The sequence below is a fragment of the Narcine bancroftii genome, chromosome 6 (assembly GCF_036971445.1).
Source record: "Narcine bancroftii isolate sNarBan1 chromosome 6, sNarBan1.hap1, whole genome shotgun sequence".
NCBI lineage: Eukaryota > Metazoa > Chordata > Chondrichthyes > Torpediniformes > Narcinidae > Narcine > Narcine bancroftii.
Genome location: NC_091474.1, coordinates 142,463,531 through 142,481,868, shown reverse-complemented (window position 1 = coordinate 142,481,868; position 18,338 = coordinate 142,463,531). Strand labels below are relative to the sequence as shown.

The following is an 18,338-nucleotide window of genomic DNA, read 5'->3' as shown; positions in this document are numbered from 1 at the left end:
TTTAATAATTATCAATAATATACATAAATGAATTAAAAAAGAGACAATAAATACAAAAGATAGATAATAAATATTCACAGTAATCTTAGTGAAAAGAAGTGACTTACTGTAAGGCAGATGGTCCTTTGGTGCTGCTGGTCCAGTCCATGATCAGTGTAACAAGGGAAGGTTCAGGAGTCTGATAGCTGTTGGAAAGAAAGTTCTTTTTTTTCCTACTTTATTGAAAATGTTTTAGACCATACGTGTAGTCAAGTACAAAATTTAAAAAAATACAAAAACGTAAGTAGACAAATTTATACTGTATAACCCAAACCCTCCATCGGCCCACCCACCTAAAAGACCCTGAATAAATTTTGCAAGAAGAGAAAAAGAAAGATAGAGTGGAAAATAAGAAAGGTTGCTGGAAAGTGCCCTATCACTCCATGGATTTCAATTTATTATTTAACTAGTCTTCTTCTTTGTAGAAAGTTAACGTGGACTCGAGGACTGGAAAAAACTTAACTCAAGATAGGGTCTCCATATTTGTAGAAATGTGTCATACTTATTTCTTAGGTTGTAAGTAATTTTCTCGAGGGGAATAACAGCTATGCATTCCTGCATTCCAGCATGCCACACCAAGAAACTGCAATACACTTTCTGGCCACTGTCAATGCAATTTTAACAAATTCAACTTGATATTTAGATCATTTCCATTTTGGTCATAACACCATTATATTTCCCAATAAAGACAATTCTGGGTGTTATGGAAATGGAATTCCAATAATCTGTTCTAAAAAATGTCCTAATCCACCCAAAGAGGTCTCACTTTGGAACATGACCAACTCAAGAGTTAGAAAGTTCCTTATCTCTTCACCACATCTAAAATGTTTATCTGATAAATCTGACTTTAACTTATTTAATTTCTGTGGCGGGAGATAGAATTGATGCTAAAAAATTGTATTGTACTAATCTATACCTTACATTTATTGTATTTGAAATTTTGTCCTTGCATAAATCAGACCAGTTTTGCTCATCAATACTTACATTTAAGTCTGATTCCCATCTCTGTATAGATATATGAACCCCCTCTTTAGGGGCTCCTGTTTAAAGTAAAAAATACATTGCTGAAGAGAATTTCTTTGTGTTTCCATTTCAAATCAGAGTCTTCACAACATTACACTTTGATAAAAACAATGGCCCCAATTTTTCCCTTAGATATGCTCTTGATTGAAAGTAGCAGAGATGATCTTGTTAAGGATTCCATATCTATTTTTAAATTGTTCAACTGGCATAAGTTGCCCCTGCTCATAGCAATTCTCAATATATCTGATCCTTTTACGAGACCAAGTCTGGAAAATTTTATTACCCATTGTATAATAGATAAGTCTGTTTTGAATCAAAGATGTTTTAGGAGATAGACCCTTTTTGTTTCAATCTCAATTTATTTTATACCAAATATTAATTATATGTTTTAACAAGGGGACTTCCTTCTTACCAGATATTCATTTTGCTTCTTATTCATATATAACATTTTCTGCTATTCTCTGTCCTATTTTCAACCATGCAGTTTGTCACCTTCCTCAAAAAAGGAAGTAAGAAATCTCATCTGGGCCACTCGGTAATGATTTTTAAAAGATGAGAGCAGTAGACCTCCCAAATCATATTTCCATTTAATTTTTCTATGGAGACTCTGGACATCTTACCCGTGTAAAAGAAACTTCTTGAAACTAGAGATGCTGGCCTTCAGGCTTCTGTACTTCCTGTCCAAAGTTCGCAGTATAACAAGGTTGTGACCAAGCATTCTTTATGATGATGCCTGCTTTCTTGAGGCATCACCTCACATAAATATTTTCACTCATGGAGGTCAGAGTCTGTGATGGACCTATGTTTGCAACCTTCTGCATTCCGGCATATTCGGATTCCTAGACTAGGCAGTGATGCAGCCAGTGAGTATATTTTCTACAGTGAATGTGTTAAAGTTTGATGGAGTAGTTGACGAACTGAATGAGATTGCCATACAGTGCCTTCCGTAATGTTTGGGACAATAACACTTTTGTCCTTTATTTGCCCTTGTACTCCACAGTTTTAAATTTGTAATCACATGATTCACATATGATCACAGTGTACATTTCACATTTTATTAAAGCATATTTGTGTACATATTAGTTTAATCATGTAGAAATTACAGCACTTTTTATACATAGTTCCCTCATTTCATGGCACCATTATATTTGGGACATAGCAATGGTATGTGTATTAAAGTAGTCATGTTTAGTATTTTGTTGCATATCCTTTGAAGTCTGTGATTCATAGATATCACCAGGTGATGCTCTGCCAGTCCTTTACTGCAGTCATCTTCAACTTCTCATATTTCAGGGGGGCTTTCCTCCTAAATGTAATCTTCAGCATATGGAAGGTATACTCAACTGGATTTAGAAGAGGGAGTGACATAGCCATTCCAGAATTTTACAGATTTTTGCTTTGAAAAACCCCTTTGTTGCTTCAGCAGTATGTTCAGGATCATTGTCTTGCTGAAGGATGAAAGGCCATCCAATGAGTTTGGAGGCATTTGCTCAAACCTGAACAGGTAAAAATGTTTCTACGCATCTCAGAATTAATTTTGCTACTGCCGCCAGCAGTTACATCATCAATGAAGATAAGAACACCTGTGGCAGCCATACATCCCCAGGCCATAACACCCCTACCACCATGTTTCACAGATGAGGTGGTATGTTTTGCATCTTGGGCAGTTCCTTTACGCCTCCACGCTTGGCACTTGTCATCACTCTGATGCAGGTTAATGTTGATCTCGTCTGTCCACCAGTCCCTTTTCCAGGATTCTGCAGGCTCTTTTAAATAATTCTTGGCAAACTGTAATCTGGCCATTCTATTTCTGTGCCTAACTGGTGGTTTGCACCTGGTAGTTAGATTGTTCCTGTTCATGAAGTCTTCCGCAGACAGTAGTAATTGACCCCGCCTTCTGAAGAGTGTTTCTGATCTGTTGGACAGGTGTTTGGAATTTTTTCTTTATTATGATGAGAATTCTTCTGCCATCAGCAGTAGAGGTCTTCCTTGGCCTACTAGTCACTTTGTAAGTGCTGAGCTCACCAATACACTCTTTCTTCTTAATAATGTTCAAAACAGTTGATTTTGGTCATCCTAAGGTTTGGATGATGTCTCTAACACTTTAATTCTTGTTTTTCAGCTTCTGAAAGGCTTCTTTGACTTTCATTGGCCCACGTCTTCATGTTGAAAAATGGCAACTACAGACTCCAAAGGTAATCAAAAGCTTAGAAGCAAGCTTAGCTCTCTTATACCTGCACCAATGAAGCAAATAAACATATCTGAATAACCACAAACACGTGTGAAGCCAAATGAAAAAAAAACCATTATGTTACTCATAATGCGGGAATTTTGTACAAAAAGTGGTGTAATTTCTAGATGGTCAAACCAAAATGTACGCAAATAACCTTTAATAAAACCTGGAATATGAACATTTCATTGTTGCAGGGGAAGATGTCGCTAGATGATTGGTGGGGGGGGGGTGGGGAGGAAGTGTTTAATTGAGTGAGTAATCCCTGCTGAAAGGCAAGAATGAGGGGAGAAGGGGTGGTGGAGAGAAGATGGGACTGGTAATGGGATCTCTGGGGCAGAGCAGAAGTGGTGAAGAGTAGAAATTTGAATGCAGAGTCAAAGGGGAATTTCTGGGGACATTTATCCCTGTTTTGTCTGGACAGAGAGAAGCTGAGAGCAGATGATGGGAATTGAAGAAAATGCATGTGAGGGCTCCACCAGCTGAGAATTGGTGGTGGAGGTCAAACAGAAAGAGGTGGAAATACTCAGCAAATTTAGCGGCCTCTGTGGACAGAAAAACAGAATTAGCATTTCAGGTCATGGGGACTGGAACAGCGAGATTACGTGTGCTTTAAGTGGGAGACAGGAGAAGCGAACAAAGAACATGCCCAGCATTGCTCAGAGAGTACCTTGGTGAGACCCTCCCAAGTAGCCCTCACATTTTGTCATTGCTCGCTTCTTCCTGCATAAAGAACTTTCTAGAGAGGTTATGTTGTCAGGCCTTGTCTTGTACACCTACAATAGATGCAAGGACCTCACAAGATGACCCCGTGCATTCAAATTAATTTGTCATGCAAAATTGCAGCCAAAATGGGGACATGGGAGTCATACCTGGTTTGTAATTTATACCTACCTAGAAACTCCTGTGAAGTACTCACTATTCAGGAAAATTATCCAAGTTTTCATCCCTCAAATAAGATAAATCAATTTATATTATCTCCTGATTATGACATTGCTGGGTGCTGTTTTTTCAACACCATTGCACGAATGCAACCTAGAACTCCTGAAGTTTCAAAATTTACTAAATAGAATAAGTCTTTCCTATTTTAAACTCTATCTAATGAAGTAAAATGTAAACACAAAGATCCCTGTTAAACATTTTCCTGGAGTCCGTAAACCTCTCATTTTGTTGACAATGCCAATGTCCTCCTTCAGCCTGAGCTATTAATTGCCATGCACAACAGCAACACTAAAATGCCGTCTTTGTAAAGTGGATATAGTTTGTGAAAGCTAAACCATTTTATTTACCATGAGAGGCCAAAGGTCATTGTGAAGAGAAACTGTCTTCTCTGCATACAAGTGGCTGACAGAAAGATGCTGAAGGTCACAAAGGGTCACAAAGAAGCCATTGTGAGGCTGTACTGTGCTGTTCAGATGATTTGGCCAATTACAGCCACACATTTGTGGTAAATAAGTTTTTAAAAGTTGCAGCAATAAATCAAGAAGTCAGACTTGATGGGGAATTCTTTTAAAGAGAAAAAAAGAAATAGTTGTACGATGAATAATGTTCCATCTGAAATATTATGAGAAGAAGCTGTCACACCACAACATACACAAATAAGGACCTGTGTTTTCACGTGAGCTGAGTTCCTTCCTGATTGCTGTCATTATTCTGCGCCAAACTGATTAATGCCTCCATTGAAGACACTTTGACAAGGAGAATGCAAGGAATGAATTCTTTACTTGTAAACGAATCGGGGATGTCTCACTCCCAGTGTTATCTTCTGTTCTGCAGGGATGAATCCCAGTATTTTTGAGTGAGAACAGTGTGTCCCTTCTTCCACTGTTGGGAGAGGTGAAAAAAGGCATGTGATAGTGACAGTGAGCTGTTCATAAACATTCAAAACTGTTCTCTGTTCAATCACCTGGCATTGGTGTTTTATGCCACTTAGGTCATAAGTCAAGGTGAAGGTTTTTGTTCCTTTGTGAGTATAAAGCTGAATAATCCATGAGAGTAATAAATTTTGCAAAGAAGATTATGACTTTCTATAAAGTGTGAAAATATAGCACCAGCATTTTTGCCTAATTTGTTTTGCGCACGTGTGCTGTAAATTTCTGAACAAAACCCCAATTTCCATTGCTGCTACAGAATCTGTTGGTTCCTGTACCCTGGTAGGATCTTTCACCCTTAATTTCCTGAGAAGGCCAGCCCGTTGCTGTTAGATTAGATTCCCATGATTTTGCAGCTAAATGAACAGTTGCTCCATGGAAAAATGGATTGATAAACATGTAGAGCTCGTCAAAAGAATCAAAGACTTGTTGATCCAAACCAAGGCTTTTATTAGCAAAAGACAGGAGCTCTTCACAGGTGGCCGACCAGTCCGGAATGATCCGACCTGCCTAGGGACACAACCCTTTAAGGCCCAGACAATAGGCGTGGCTTAGCTCTCAGCCAATCGCTGTAAGCACAGTCTAGATACAGTAACTATATACACTATGTACATTGGTGATAGATCTGTACTATCACAAAACAGTTAGAGGAAGGCTTTGAATAGCTCAGTCTGATAAACACATATTATGTACCGTTGTGGATTTGAAGGTCTCAGGCTTGTTCTCGTCATTGGCAGCGTTAGGTTTGTCCTTGAGATTTGCCACCAACCTGATGTTGCAACACGGAGCATCAAAGAGAAATTATTGCTTAGTGATGCTAAAGAATGGATTATAAAGATGTGGCAGTGGAGACCTAATTAAACCATTGGTAGTTGACTGTCCATTGAACTTGAAGCTTTCATTTGGGAGGTCAATGGCCACAGTTTGGAGAAATCGTGGGGAGGGGTGGGTACGTAAGTAGAAAGGTGATTGTTGGTGATGGCCTGGGGTGTCCAGGGGATGGAGATGGTGGCAGTGATGGCTGTAAAAAGAAGAGGGAATGGAGGGAGCCATAGGGAGCAGAAGGCAGGTGCTAGGTTTAGATGAGATTGTGGATCAACAGTACATGGGAGGGGAGAATTAGGCCAATGGTGCATTGGTGAGAACTGAGATTTTAGGACCTCTGTATTGAGGGGAGAGGGCTGAGAATCAGTACACCAGCCACAGTTAGACCAGGGACTGCAAAACACTGGAAATAGGGATTGGGCTGAGTTTGGAGTGCTGAATATCTCCAGAGGAAGCAGTAAAGAGAGTTTATTGTCAAACATATAAGTGCAAAGTATAGATGCACCAAAATTCTCACTTGCTGCAACCAACAGGTATGTAAAATGATAGTCTAACCACAATAGTATACATGATATGCTTAGTCAGAAAAAGAGACAATAAATATAGAAAGATAGAAAGATAAACATTCCCAGTTACTGAAAAAAAATGTTTCAGTAACACAAATAGATCTTTTGGTGGTCTCTGAGTAGTTTATGATTACAATAATAAGGGGAGGTTCAAGAACCTATTAGCTATTGGATTAAAAAAACCTAAAGGGTGGTGGACTTCAGGACTCTGCCCCTTCTACCTGAAGAGGGCAGTGAGAAGAGGTTGTGTCCAGGGCGATGGGGAACATTTATGATGTTGGCTGCCTTTTTCAGGCAGTATCTTCCAACAATGGGAGGGTGGTGCCCGTGAAGTGGGGTCAGGCGAGATTTGTGAGGAAGTTCTTTGTTTATCTGACTTTTGTCAAGTTTGTTAATGATACAACAGTAGTTGGCCTCATCCGCAACAATGATGAGTCATCTTACAGAGATGAGGTTGAGAGGTTCATAAAATAGTGTAACATGGACAAGACAAAGGATTGTGTAGTTTAGAAGGATGAAGGCTGACCACTCTCCAATAAACATCAATGGTGTGCATATATTGGATGACCTGCCCAGGACCCACAAGACCTGCTCATTTTTCAGGAAGATATAGAAGCACCTATATTTCTTCAGGAGGTTGAGGAGGGCAAGGCTACTGGCCCCAATTTTGACAACATTTTAGAGGAACACAAATGCTAGTTCCCTGTCTGGCTGCATCATTGTGGTATGGTAGCTAAAAATAAAGAGGATCATCAAAGCGGCTAAGAAAATCACTGGGGTCTCCCTTTCCTCTATTGATTACATTCACTGGGAGCATTGCTTAAACAGGATTGAAAGAATTATTGAGGCCCATTTCCATCAAGAAGGAAGTGCACAAGCACCAAAAGCAGGCTGGGAAATAGCTTCTTCCCACAGACTAAGTGGGGATTGACCCTAACCAAGTAAACAATCCCAAACTATATATCGGTATTTGTATTTCATTCATTTTAAGATATCTTTATGTATATACTGAATGTGATTATAATGTCTTGTTTATTGTGTGTGCACCATGGTCTAGATCTAGAGAAACGCTGTTTTGTCTAGATGTATATGTGTCTCCGCTCCATCCTCAACATCCATTGGAGCGCTCACACCCCTAACGTCGAGGTACTCGAGATGGCAGAGGTCGACAGCATCGAGTCCACGCTGCTGAAGATCCAGCTGCGCTGGATGGGTCACGTCTCCAGAATGGAGGACCATCGCCTTCCCAAGATCGTATTATATGGCGAGCTCTCCACTGGCCACCGTGACAGAGGTGCACCAAAGAAAAGGTACAAGGACTGCCTAAAGAAATCTCTTGGTGCCTGCCACATTGACCACCGCCAGTGGGCTGATAACGCCTCAAACCGTGCATCTTGGCGCCTCACAGTTTGGCGGGCAGCAGCCTCCTTTGAAGAAGACCGCAGAGCCCACCTCACTGACAAAAGGCAAAGGAGGAAAAACCCAACACCCAACCCCAACCAACCAATTTTCCCTTGCAACCGCTGCAATCGTGTCTGCCTGTCCCGCATCGGACTGGTCAGCCACAAACGAGCCTGCAGCTGACGTGGACTTTTTACCCCCTCCATAAATCTTCGTCTGCGAAGCCAAGCCAAAGATATGTGGAGTCAGATGATAACAAATTTGAAGTGGAACTATTGGTGCGCTGGTCAGACCATGTTGCCCAGGAAGAGCCCAACAATGGGTCTCCAGGGAACGCAGAGTCCACAATGTCTTGCAATAATCCAAAAAGGAAAGTTGCATTACAAGTTGCACTTCGAGGAATAAATAAGTTTTCAACCACCTATGAAGCCATAATTATTTTTTTGGAAACGATATTTCTTTTGCAATAATATTTCAAAATATAACAGTTTAAAAAAAAAGTAGAACTAGGAGAAATAGTCTTAAGATTTGGTGCCATATATGCAGGATGGAGATGTGGAGGAATTGCATTTCCCAGAAGTAGTGAATCTTTGCATTTCTCTGGTCCAGGAGGCAATAGAGACTGCCTTATGAAATATGCTTAAGACAGAGTTACATAGATTTTCCTTATGAAATATGCTTAAGACAGAGTTACATAGATTTTCCTTATGAAATATGCTTAAGACAGAGTTACATAGGATTCCCTTATTAAATATGGATAAGACAGTTACATAGGTTTACCTTATGAAATATGCTTAAGACTGAGTTACATAGGATTCCCTTATTAAATATGGTTAAGACAGTTACATAGGTTTGCCTTTTGAAATATGCTTAAGACAGAGTTACATAGGATTCCCTTATTAAATATGGTTAAGACAGTTTCATAGGTTTGCCTTATGAAATATGTTTAAGACAGAGTTACATAGGTTTGCCTTATTAAAATTGGTTAAGACAGAGTTACATAGGATTCCCGTATGAAATATGGTAAAGACAGAGTTACATAAGTTTTTGTATAGTAGATGAATTAAAAGACAAAGGTGAAATTGGAGGTAAATGGAGGTGAGTCCATGACTGGATCAGTTAATGTCAGAGAGGGTTTGATGAGCCAGATGAGTCTATTCTTGCTGCTAGCTCTTGTGTTGGTTGTTGATAAAAAAAATTGTTGTTTGGTGTGGGTCCTGTAAATAATTCTTTAGTGTGCTTGCTTACTCTCTAATGCGAAAACAGCCAGAATAATAACATTACAGTCATTGGGTGTAAGAGATCCCAAATTAACAGGTGCCTTACAGTAACTGGTGCAGGAAAAGTGAAAAAAAAGTCCCACCAGAGAATTTCCTAAATTGTGGTAGGATTCTTTATCTTGGTTGCTTTGATTCACTGGATTAATTACTTGGGTAAAGCAGAGGTTTTGGACTTGGGTGAGGGGCCGTACACAGCCTTTAGAGCCTTGTAGAAACCCCTGAAGTCGCCAATGTCCGCGCTGAGCTGTGTTCGTTTGGCGAGGCTAGTCCACCACTCATTTTGGATCTCCCGGAGTTTGCGCTGAAGATGGCTGCATGCGCGACGGAAGGCTTGTTTTTTCTCTGGACAGGACGGCTTTGTAAGGTGAGCCTGGTGGGCAGCTCGCTTCTTTGCCAGCAGCTCCTGGATTTCCTGGCTGTTTTCGTCAAACCAGTCCTTGTTTTTCCTGGAGGAGAAGCCCAGTACCTCTTCAGTGGATTGCAGTATGGTAGTCTTCAACTGATCCCAGAGGGTTTCAGGGGACGGGTCCGTGAGGCGGGTTGCAACGTCGAGCTTTGCTTTGAGGTTTGCCTGGAAGTTTCCTCTCGCTTCGTCTGACTGCAGTTTTCCAACATTGAACCTCTTTCTGGGGGCTTTATGTTCCTGGGCTTTGGCTTGAAGTGAAGGTTGAGCTTGCAGCGAACCAGCCGGTGGTCAGTGTGGCATTCCGCGCTAGGCATGACCCTGGTGTGGAGCACATCTTGTTTGTCACTTTCTCGCACCAGGATGTAGTCCAGGAGGTGCCAGTGTTTGGATCGGGGATGCATCCAGGTGGTCTTAAGGCTGTCCCTCTGCTGAAAAAGGGTGTTTGTAATGACAAGCCGCTGTTCTGCGCAGAGCTCCAACAGGAGGCGCCCATTGTCGTTGCACTTGCCGACGCCATGCTTGCCCAGGATTCCTGGCCAGGTTTCTGAGTCTTTGCCGACACGAGCGTTGAAGTCGCCCAGGATGACAACCTTGTCGGCTGTAGGGGTACGTTGGATGAGGTTGCGCAGGTCGGTGTAGAACTTGTTCTTTTCTGCTGGTTCCGCCTGGAGGGTTGGAGCATAGACACTGATGAGGGTGATGTGACGCTTGTTTTGAAGTGGGAGTCGCATGGACATGATTCGGTCCGAGAGGCCTGTCGGAAGGTTTTCGAGTTTGGAGGCAATGAAGCTCTTGACCATGAAGCCTACACCAGATAGGCGTCGTTCATCCGAAGGCTTGCCAGACCAGTAGAGTGTGTAGCCCGCGCCGCGTTCTTGGAGGCTGCCTACATCTGCCAGGCGGACTTCACTGAGAGCGGCTATGTCGATGTCAAGTCTGAGGAGTTCATGTGCAATGAGGGCAGACTGACGTTCAGGTCGGTGGCTGTCAGCCTTGTCTAGCATGGTTCTGATGTTCCAGCATGCTAGCTTGAGTTTGTGAGCATCTTTTGAGGGGGAGGACGTGGAGGGGGAGGACGTGGACCTGTCCTCGGGCCTGCGCAAAGGAGCTTTTAGGTGGAGTGCAGTGTGCGCAGTACTGGCCCCACCCTTTACACCCATGGTTCGTGTGCCATGGCCAAGCAAGCTGGGACGTGGCAGCGAGGTCCTTGGGTCGTAGGTTTTATATCGGAGTGGCCCTCACCCCAAGTCCAAAGCCTGCTGCGCAGCTCAGACGGCAAAGTCCTCCTCAGCGACAAGATCTCCATCCTCAACCGATGGTCAGAACACTTCCAATCTCTTTTCAGTACCAACCGCTCAGTCCAAGATTCCGCCCTGCTCCAGCTCCCTCAACAGCCCCTAAGGCTAGAGCTGGATGAGGTTCCCACCCTGGATGAGACATATAAGGCAATCGAACAACTGAAAAGTGGCAAAGCAGCAGGTATGGATGGAATCCCCGCAGAAGTCTGGAAGGCTGGCGGCAAAACTCTGCATGCCAAACTGCATGAGTTTTTCAAGCTTTGTTGGGACCAAGGTAAACTGCCTCAGGATCTTCGTGATGCCACCATCATCACCCTGTACAAAAACAAAGGCGAGAAATCAGACTGCTCAAACTACAGGGGAATCACGTTGCTCTCCATTGCAGGCAAAATCTTCGCTAGGATTCTACTAAATAGAATAATACCTAGTGTCGCCGAGAATATTCTCCCAGAATCACAGTGCGGCTTTCGCGCAAACAGAGGAACCACTGACATGGTTTTTGCCCTCAGACAGCTCCAAGAAAAGTGCAGAGAACAAAACAAAGGACTCTACATCACCTTTGTTGACCTCACCAAAGCCTTCGACACCGTGAGCAGGAAAGGGCTTTGGCAAATACTAGAGCGCATCGGATGTCCCCCAAAGTTCCTCAACATGATTATCCAACTGCACGAAAACCAACAAGGTCGGGTCAGATACAGCAATGAGCTCTCTGAACCCTTCTCCATTAACAATGGCGTGAAGCAAGGCTGTGTTCTCGCACCAACCCTCTTTTCAATCTTCTTCAGCATGATGCTGAACCAAGCCATGAAAGACCCCAACAATGAAGACGCTGTTTACATCCGGTACCGCACGGATGGCAGTCTCTTCAATCTGAGGCGCCTGCAAGCTCACACCAAGACACAAGAGAAACTTGTCCGTGAACTACTCTTTGCAGATGATGCCGCTTTAGTTGCCCATTCAGAGCCAGCTCTTCAGCGCTTGACGTCCTGCTTTGCGGAAACTGCCAAAATGTTTGGCCTGGAAGTCAGCCTGAAGAAAACTGAGGTCCTCCATCAGCCAGCTCCCCACCATGACTACCAGCCCACCCACATCTCCATCGGGCACACAAAACTCAAAACGGTCAACCAGTTTACCTATCTCGGCTGCACCATTTCATCAGATGCAAGGATCGACAATGAGATAGACAACAGACTCGCCAAGGCAAATAGCGCCTTTGGAAGACTACACAAAAGAGTCTGGAAAAACAACCAACTGAAAAACCTCACAAAGATAAGCGTATACAGAGCCGTTGTCATACCCACACTCCTGTTCGGCTCCGAATCATGGGTCCTCTACCGGCACCACCTACGGCTCCTAGAACGCTTCCACCAGCGTTGTCTCCGCTCCATCCTCAACATCCATTGGAGCGCTCACACCCCTAACGTCGAGGTACTCGAGATGGCAGAGGTCGACAGCATCGAGTCCACGCTGCTGAAGATCCAGCTGCGCTGGATGGGTCACGTCTCCAGAATGGAGGACCATCGCCTTCCCAAGATCGTATTATATGGCGAGCTCTCCACTGGCCACCGTGACAGAGGTGCACCAAAGAAAAGGTACAAGGACTGCCTAAAGAAATCTCTTGGTGCCTGCCACATTGACCACCGCCAGTGGGCTGATAACGCCTCAAACCGTGCATCTTGGCGCCTCACAGTTTGGCGGGCAGCAGCCTCCTTTGAAGAAGACCGCAGAGCCCACCTCACTGACAAAAGGCAAAGGAGGAAAAACCCAACACCCAACCCCAACCAACCAATTTTCCCTTGCAACCGCTGCAATCGTGTCTGCCTGTCCCGCATCGGACTGGTCAGCCACAAACGAGCCTGCAGCTGACGTGGACTTTTTACCCCCTCCATAAATCTTCGTCCGCGAAGCCAAGCCAAAGAAAAGCAGAGGTAAAGATGGAGCTGTGGAGGTGTGGGGATGAAATGGGGGAGGGTTTCCACATGAAGAGATATAAAGCAGGGCTGAATCCTTTCAAGTTAAACTCGTTGGAAATTAGAAGAATGAGAAGGATTTCATAGAGGACAAGACAGGTCACGTGCAGGAGGAATGTTCCCAATGTTGAGAAAAAGGGGTGTCAGTCTTAAGAAAAGGGATGTTAAATCAAGTCAAGTTTATTGTCATCTGATTGTACAAGTATAACTCAATGCAACAGTGTTCTCCGGACTTCAGTACAAAACATGCAGACACGCAACCAGACATTGCACACGTACAGACAAACAACATGTATGCAGGACAAATATTTCATCTACACAACAAAGAAATAAATAGATAACTATTGCTTTGTACATAAGAGAGTCTCGGATGGTTAGTGTGAGCAGTTCCTTTAGTCGTTCAGCATTCTCATTGCCCGTGGGAAGAAGCTGTTCCTCGGCCCCGTGGTGCTGGCCCTGATCCTCCTGGAACTCCTCCTCATCAGGAGCAACTGAAAGATGCCGTGTGGAAGATGGAAGGGGACCTCAATGATTTTGGACACCCTCTTCAGACAATGATCCCGGTAGATCACGTCGAAGTGGGGGGTGGTTTAGGGTGACTCCAGTGATCCTCTCTGCCACTCTTTCTGTAGATTGACCTCCAATCCAATTCTCTGCAGCCCTGAAATTTTTGCATACTGTTTTAAATGGAGTAATACCTCCATTAAAGGAACATTTTGTAAATGCTTGAAGCATCCACCTTCATTACATACATATTTACAATCAGTCTTATGAATCTAACCCAGCATTTTTCTATCAATAAAAAAATTCCAAGATATTTAACAATGCAAATCCCCTCTTAAGATGACCCAACAATGTTCAAACTGTTATCTTAATCCTTCATTCTGAACAGAATCCAGATCTCAATATCGGAAGTAAAAGGACTATATTTAAGTCTGCTGGGCATTATGCATGATCATTTTTGCAGCTTAGCTCTATTGGTCTTGTTGCAAGTCAATGCCACTTCAATTAAAAACAGCAATTTATTTGCTAAAATTGCAAAATAGTTCATGCACGTTAGGTTAAAGCATTTAGGCTAGCAAGCAAGGTTATAATTTGTAAAATTGTTTGGATACAACAGAAGAAAGTAGTAAAGTAGTTCTCTAAGTAATTATCTTCATGAATTAATCATGAGGTTTACTAAGCAGCACATCTACTTGAGTCTTTTCCCATTTGGACTTCATGGTTGGTAATTAAATTAATACATGCCCATCTGTTGCTGATGCAGCAACTTCACCTCTATGTTGTCAGCAATATGTTTGTTTCCATGTTATGTGTAAGATGGGCAATGAAAGAGGGCAATACTTCAGTTTTGCTGAATGTTAAACTTTTATCCAAGGTATATTTTCACACAGGTTGCTGAGGTAGGCAAAGTTTGATTCCGTTCCTTTTGATTCACAGTAATTGGAGGAAATAAATGTATTCTCTCAGTTGCTACTTCTCCCTCCATAATGCCCCTATGATGACAGGCCAACTGGACTGACAACAATATCTCAGGGGTGGTCAAGCTCGACGGATCTGAGGACAATGCAGTCTAATACGTTTTGCAAACAGAACCATATGGCTAATTAGCTGGTTAATACTAAGCTAAAAAAGAATAATTAGCACCAACATTGGGTATGTGATCTCAGTGCTCACTTTAGCATAGCATACACATGTACTTTGACCATTTAAACAGGAGAGGAAGAACAATATCGATAAGCTTTTTTTTAGTTCTGTGTGTCTTAATTCTTTGGTTGATGTTTATCAGTTCATTGCTTAAATTGGGTGTAACAGGAGTAAAACATGAGACTGAAGTACTATGGAAACATTTGGTGAAAGGAACTGTCATCAAGGTGACACAACAGAGTGCTGGAGGAGCTCAAGCACACCTTGTCATCAAGGTGAGTTTGACCAGCCAAAGCTATTATCTTGCTCTAAGCCAATAGAAGGAAACAAAGGTAACCAGTATTATGCAGTACTGGTGATGCAGAACATGGCAAATAACAGGAAGCATTGACTATATAGTGATAGGTAAATATTGGTGAGCTTGGTGTCTCTACCTCCTGATGCGGTAGGTTTGGTGTTTCTGATTGGAAATCTCAACATTCTCAGCAACTGAACTGAGCAAGATAATGCACTGTTTGCAATTTCTGTTCAATTAATATACTATTGCACTTTACAAAATACTTTGTGTCTGGTAAAACTCATACTAAAATTTCATGCTGGTGGCAAAATTTAAACTGACATGATGTTGAATCAACACATAAATTACTTTACTTATTTATGGACTTTTTTATTTTCAGTACATTCAATTTTTTTTACTAAACGCGGAGTTTGTGGTTAAAACTCTGTGTTGCCATAGCCACGCCTGTTGTCAGGGATTTTTATTGGGTAACATTATTTTAGGAGGACATTAAGGAAACACAGTTTGTATACAGAAACACTGAAAAAACTTCTGACTGCAGTCTTCCTGCCAGTCCTGAAATCTGGGCTGAAAGCTGTAGTGTCAGCATTTGAAAGAGGGTGAATTTTTAAACAATGAAACATAAACAGAAGTTATATAATGAACAAGTCTGCTCTCTTAACGCTGTGTAAACAGCTCTGACTGACAGACAGATGGCCTTGCCTAAAACAGTTTTGGCTTGTTTTATCTTTTGTTTTCCCTCCAGGACTACTGACTAAAGAGAGGTTTGCAGAAACTGCAATAATTAAATGATCATTAATGCTGTGAAGACTACAGGCAGAGCTGAGAGCATCTCTTCAAATTATATCATATGTTATATTGATCATTTATTTTTCAGATAAAGTGTGTTTAACTATATAAAACTGCATAAAGTATGATTTCAGTGCCAAGCACATATTCTTGTAGTTTAGAGCATAGTTAGCTACAAATTGGCATTTTAAAAACAATTCCATTGACAAAGTCAATGCAATTATTTTTGGTGGCATTTGGTTTCTTCGCCATGAAGCTGTCTGGCATCTTATCGATGGGATTGCATCAAAAGAATAACTTTTCAAATATTCCACTTATTTTCCTGGAAGATCATCAGTGATGCAAGTGCAAAATAAGGAAAATTATATATTCACAGAGGTGGCAGGGTAGGGAAAGTTAAATTAGATTGCTTCGGCCTTTTCCAGATGCTTGGCAGGCATATAAGCCCTGTAAATGGGTTTTGAGATGTAGCGAGCACTTCTGCCAGAAAGCCGAGATGAGGTTACCTAGATGAACGGTTTGCCATGGTGTTTAGAAGTGCCTCTGGCAGCATCAGGAGTATCTGACTCGTGCCACAAAGCATTGGTCAGGTCATCATTAGGTCATTTTTCAACTTCCACTTCAACAAAACCCTACATGAGCTTTGTGCAGCTGAACATGACTTTAAATAATAAATGTCTAACCTTCTTCACTTAAAGGCATCATGAAGGCCTTCAGCCTTAGCAGCCAGTTAACTCCTACTACCAAATGTGCACATTTTAAGAGCTTTCCTACACATGGCCCCTTTGAGATCTCTACTGGGGAGATGACATATTTCCTTATTGTCACACACAATATTGTAAAGGTAAAGGTTCCACGTAATACTACATTTAGAATGTAACATACATGAAATTCTTTAACTTTGTCTACTATTAAGGAAGATAGAAAATTGGCACTTCATCCAATGTCCCTCACAGAAATGAGGTCCCAGCAAGGGAGGAACTCATGACCCCTGGTTTACAAGACCAGTGCTCTAACCACTGAGCAATCAGTGGAAGAAGTGCTTCTACATAGAGGCCTGACAAGCTTTGAAACTTGGATGGGGAGGTGTGTAATGGTTGAAAAGTGATCATAGATATAAGCTACCAGAAGAGGGAGGAGTGAAAAAATTGGGTTTTCAGCAGGAAGTCTGATCTGCTGAGAGTTTTTAAAGGATGCACTGAGAGGGAGGGAAATAAAAGGACATAAAGGGGTGACAACACTTAATGTGTCAGACAACATTTGCAAAAAGAATAACAAAATAAATGCAATATAAAAAAAAGTGCTGGATGGAGAATGCTTTAGTACAATAACTGACTGATCGCTGAAATTTAAAAAAAAACAATCTCAAATTTAGACAGTGCTGTTTGGGTGACTGTGGCTGTTTCCAGGGTGTTGTTGGTGACATAAATAATATCTCACAGATTGTGGGGCACTCTTGTATGCTGAGAATACCTTTACTGTGGGATACTCTTGCTCTTATGTAGTTGTAGCCACCGGTAATGGAAGGTTTCACACTCATTGCAGCCTTTTGTTATCATTATCCAACTTTGCTAATGGGCAGATGAGGTGCAACTCTAGGCAGAGCACCATGCTGGTCAATGCAGTGCTCAAAAGTGCTGGAGAAACTCGACAGGCCACGCACCATCCATAGGAAATAAAAGACAGGTGGATGCCTGTTCTCACAGCACTAATCATAATCTTGTAGTGGCTACTACGGTAGAGCTACTGAGAAAAAAGCAATCACACACTAGGTTAGTCAACCAAAGACTTGTTTATTGAAGCTTTACAAGTGGCTTTTATTCCCTGCCTGTCCAGGGCCCCACGGGACAAGGTGGGACTTTGTTAAGGGACAGTTGCAAGTCCACGGGACCAGCAGTTTTAAATTGAGACTTGTTAATGTCCCGTGCCTTTCAGCAGGGGACCCAGATGATTAATGTGCCATCCCTCAGCACTCAGTACCGCTAGCATGCCAGCCCTTAGGTAAGTCCGTGCACTGCACTGACGGTGGTGGTTTGCATTACCATGTTGAGTGCCCACTCGGCACGCTACACAACCGCTACATCACCCCCCCCACCCCGATCATCACCATAAATTAAAATGCCAGACATGCACGTTTTAGGCGGATGTCCACGTCGTCTGGGCTCAGGGCACTGAATGGGCATAGTAGGCTTAAATCTGTCTATGTTGAATAGTTGTGAATGTCCCCCAATGTACAAGGTGTACATAACTCCATCTCTCTTAATGATGCGGAATGGTCCTTCATATGGTTTTTGTAACGGTGCCCCTGGGACCTGTCTACGAACGACTACGAAGTCAGCGTTCAGGAGTGATGGGGGTACTTGTTGTTTTGGGTTGCCGTGCCAGCTGGTGGAAGTTGGCTTGCTGTTAGCAATAGCACTGCGGAGTTGTTGAAGGACATCCAGGTCAGAGATGGCTGTGAAATGAACATCTCCCGGAACTGTAAGAGCCGCACCATACACCAACTCTGCAGATGATGCAGACAAGTCTTCTTTTGGAGCTGTGCGTTCCCCCAGCAGAACCTATGGTAGCTCATCGACCCAGTTGGGGCCAGTTAGTCGACCTTTAAGTGCAGATTTAAGCTGTTGGTGGAAATGCTCCACCAGGACAATGGACTGCAGATGGTATGCCATGGTGTGCTGTAGCTCTGTACCAC

General features: G+C 42.6%; 2 long non-coding RNA genes across 3 annotated transcripts in view; one reads left to right on the top strand and one right to left on the bottom strand.

Moving 5' to 3' along the window:
- Nucleotides 1–4,638, bottom strand: part of LOC138737610 (uncharacterized) — a 47,521-nt gene extending 42,883 nt beyond the window's left edge. Inside the window, exons 1-2 of the long non-coding RNA XR_011341063.1 lie at nucleotides 4,582–4,638; nucleotides 108–185 (exon numbers count right to left, since the gene is read on the bottom strand). This is a non-coding gene — a long non-coding RNA (uncharacterized lncRNA). The remainder of the gene's footprint in view (nucleotides 1–107; nucleotides 186–4,581) is intronic.
- Nucleotides 4,639–4,724: 86 nt separating this feature from the next.
- LOC138737609 (uncharacterized) overlaps nucleotides 4,725–18,338 on the top strand; it is a 37,296-nt gene continuing 23,682 nt past the window's right edge. For both annotated transcript variants that reach the window (XR_011341062.1, XR_011341061.1), the window contains exon 1: nucleotides 4,725–4,910. This is a non-coding gene — a long non-coding RNA (uncharacterized lncRNA). The remainder of the gene's footprint in view (nucleotides 4,911–18,338) is intronic.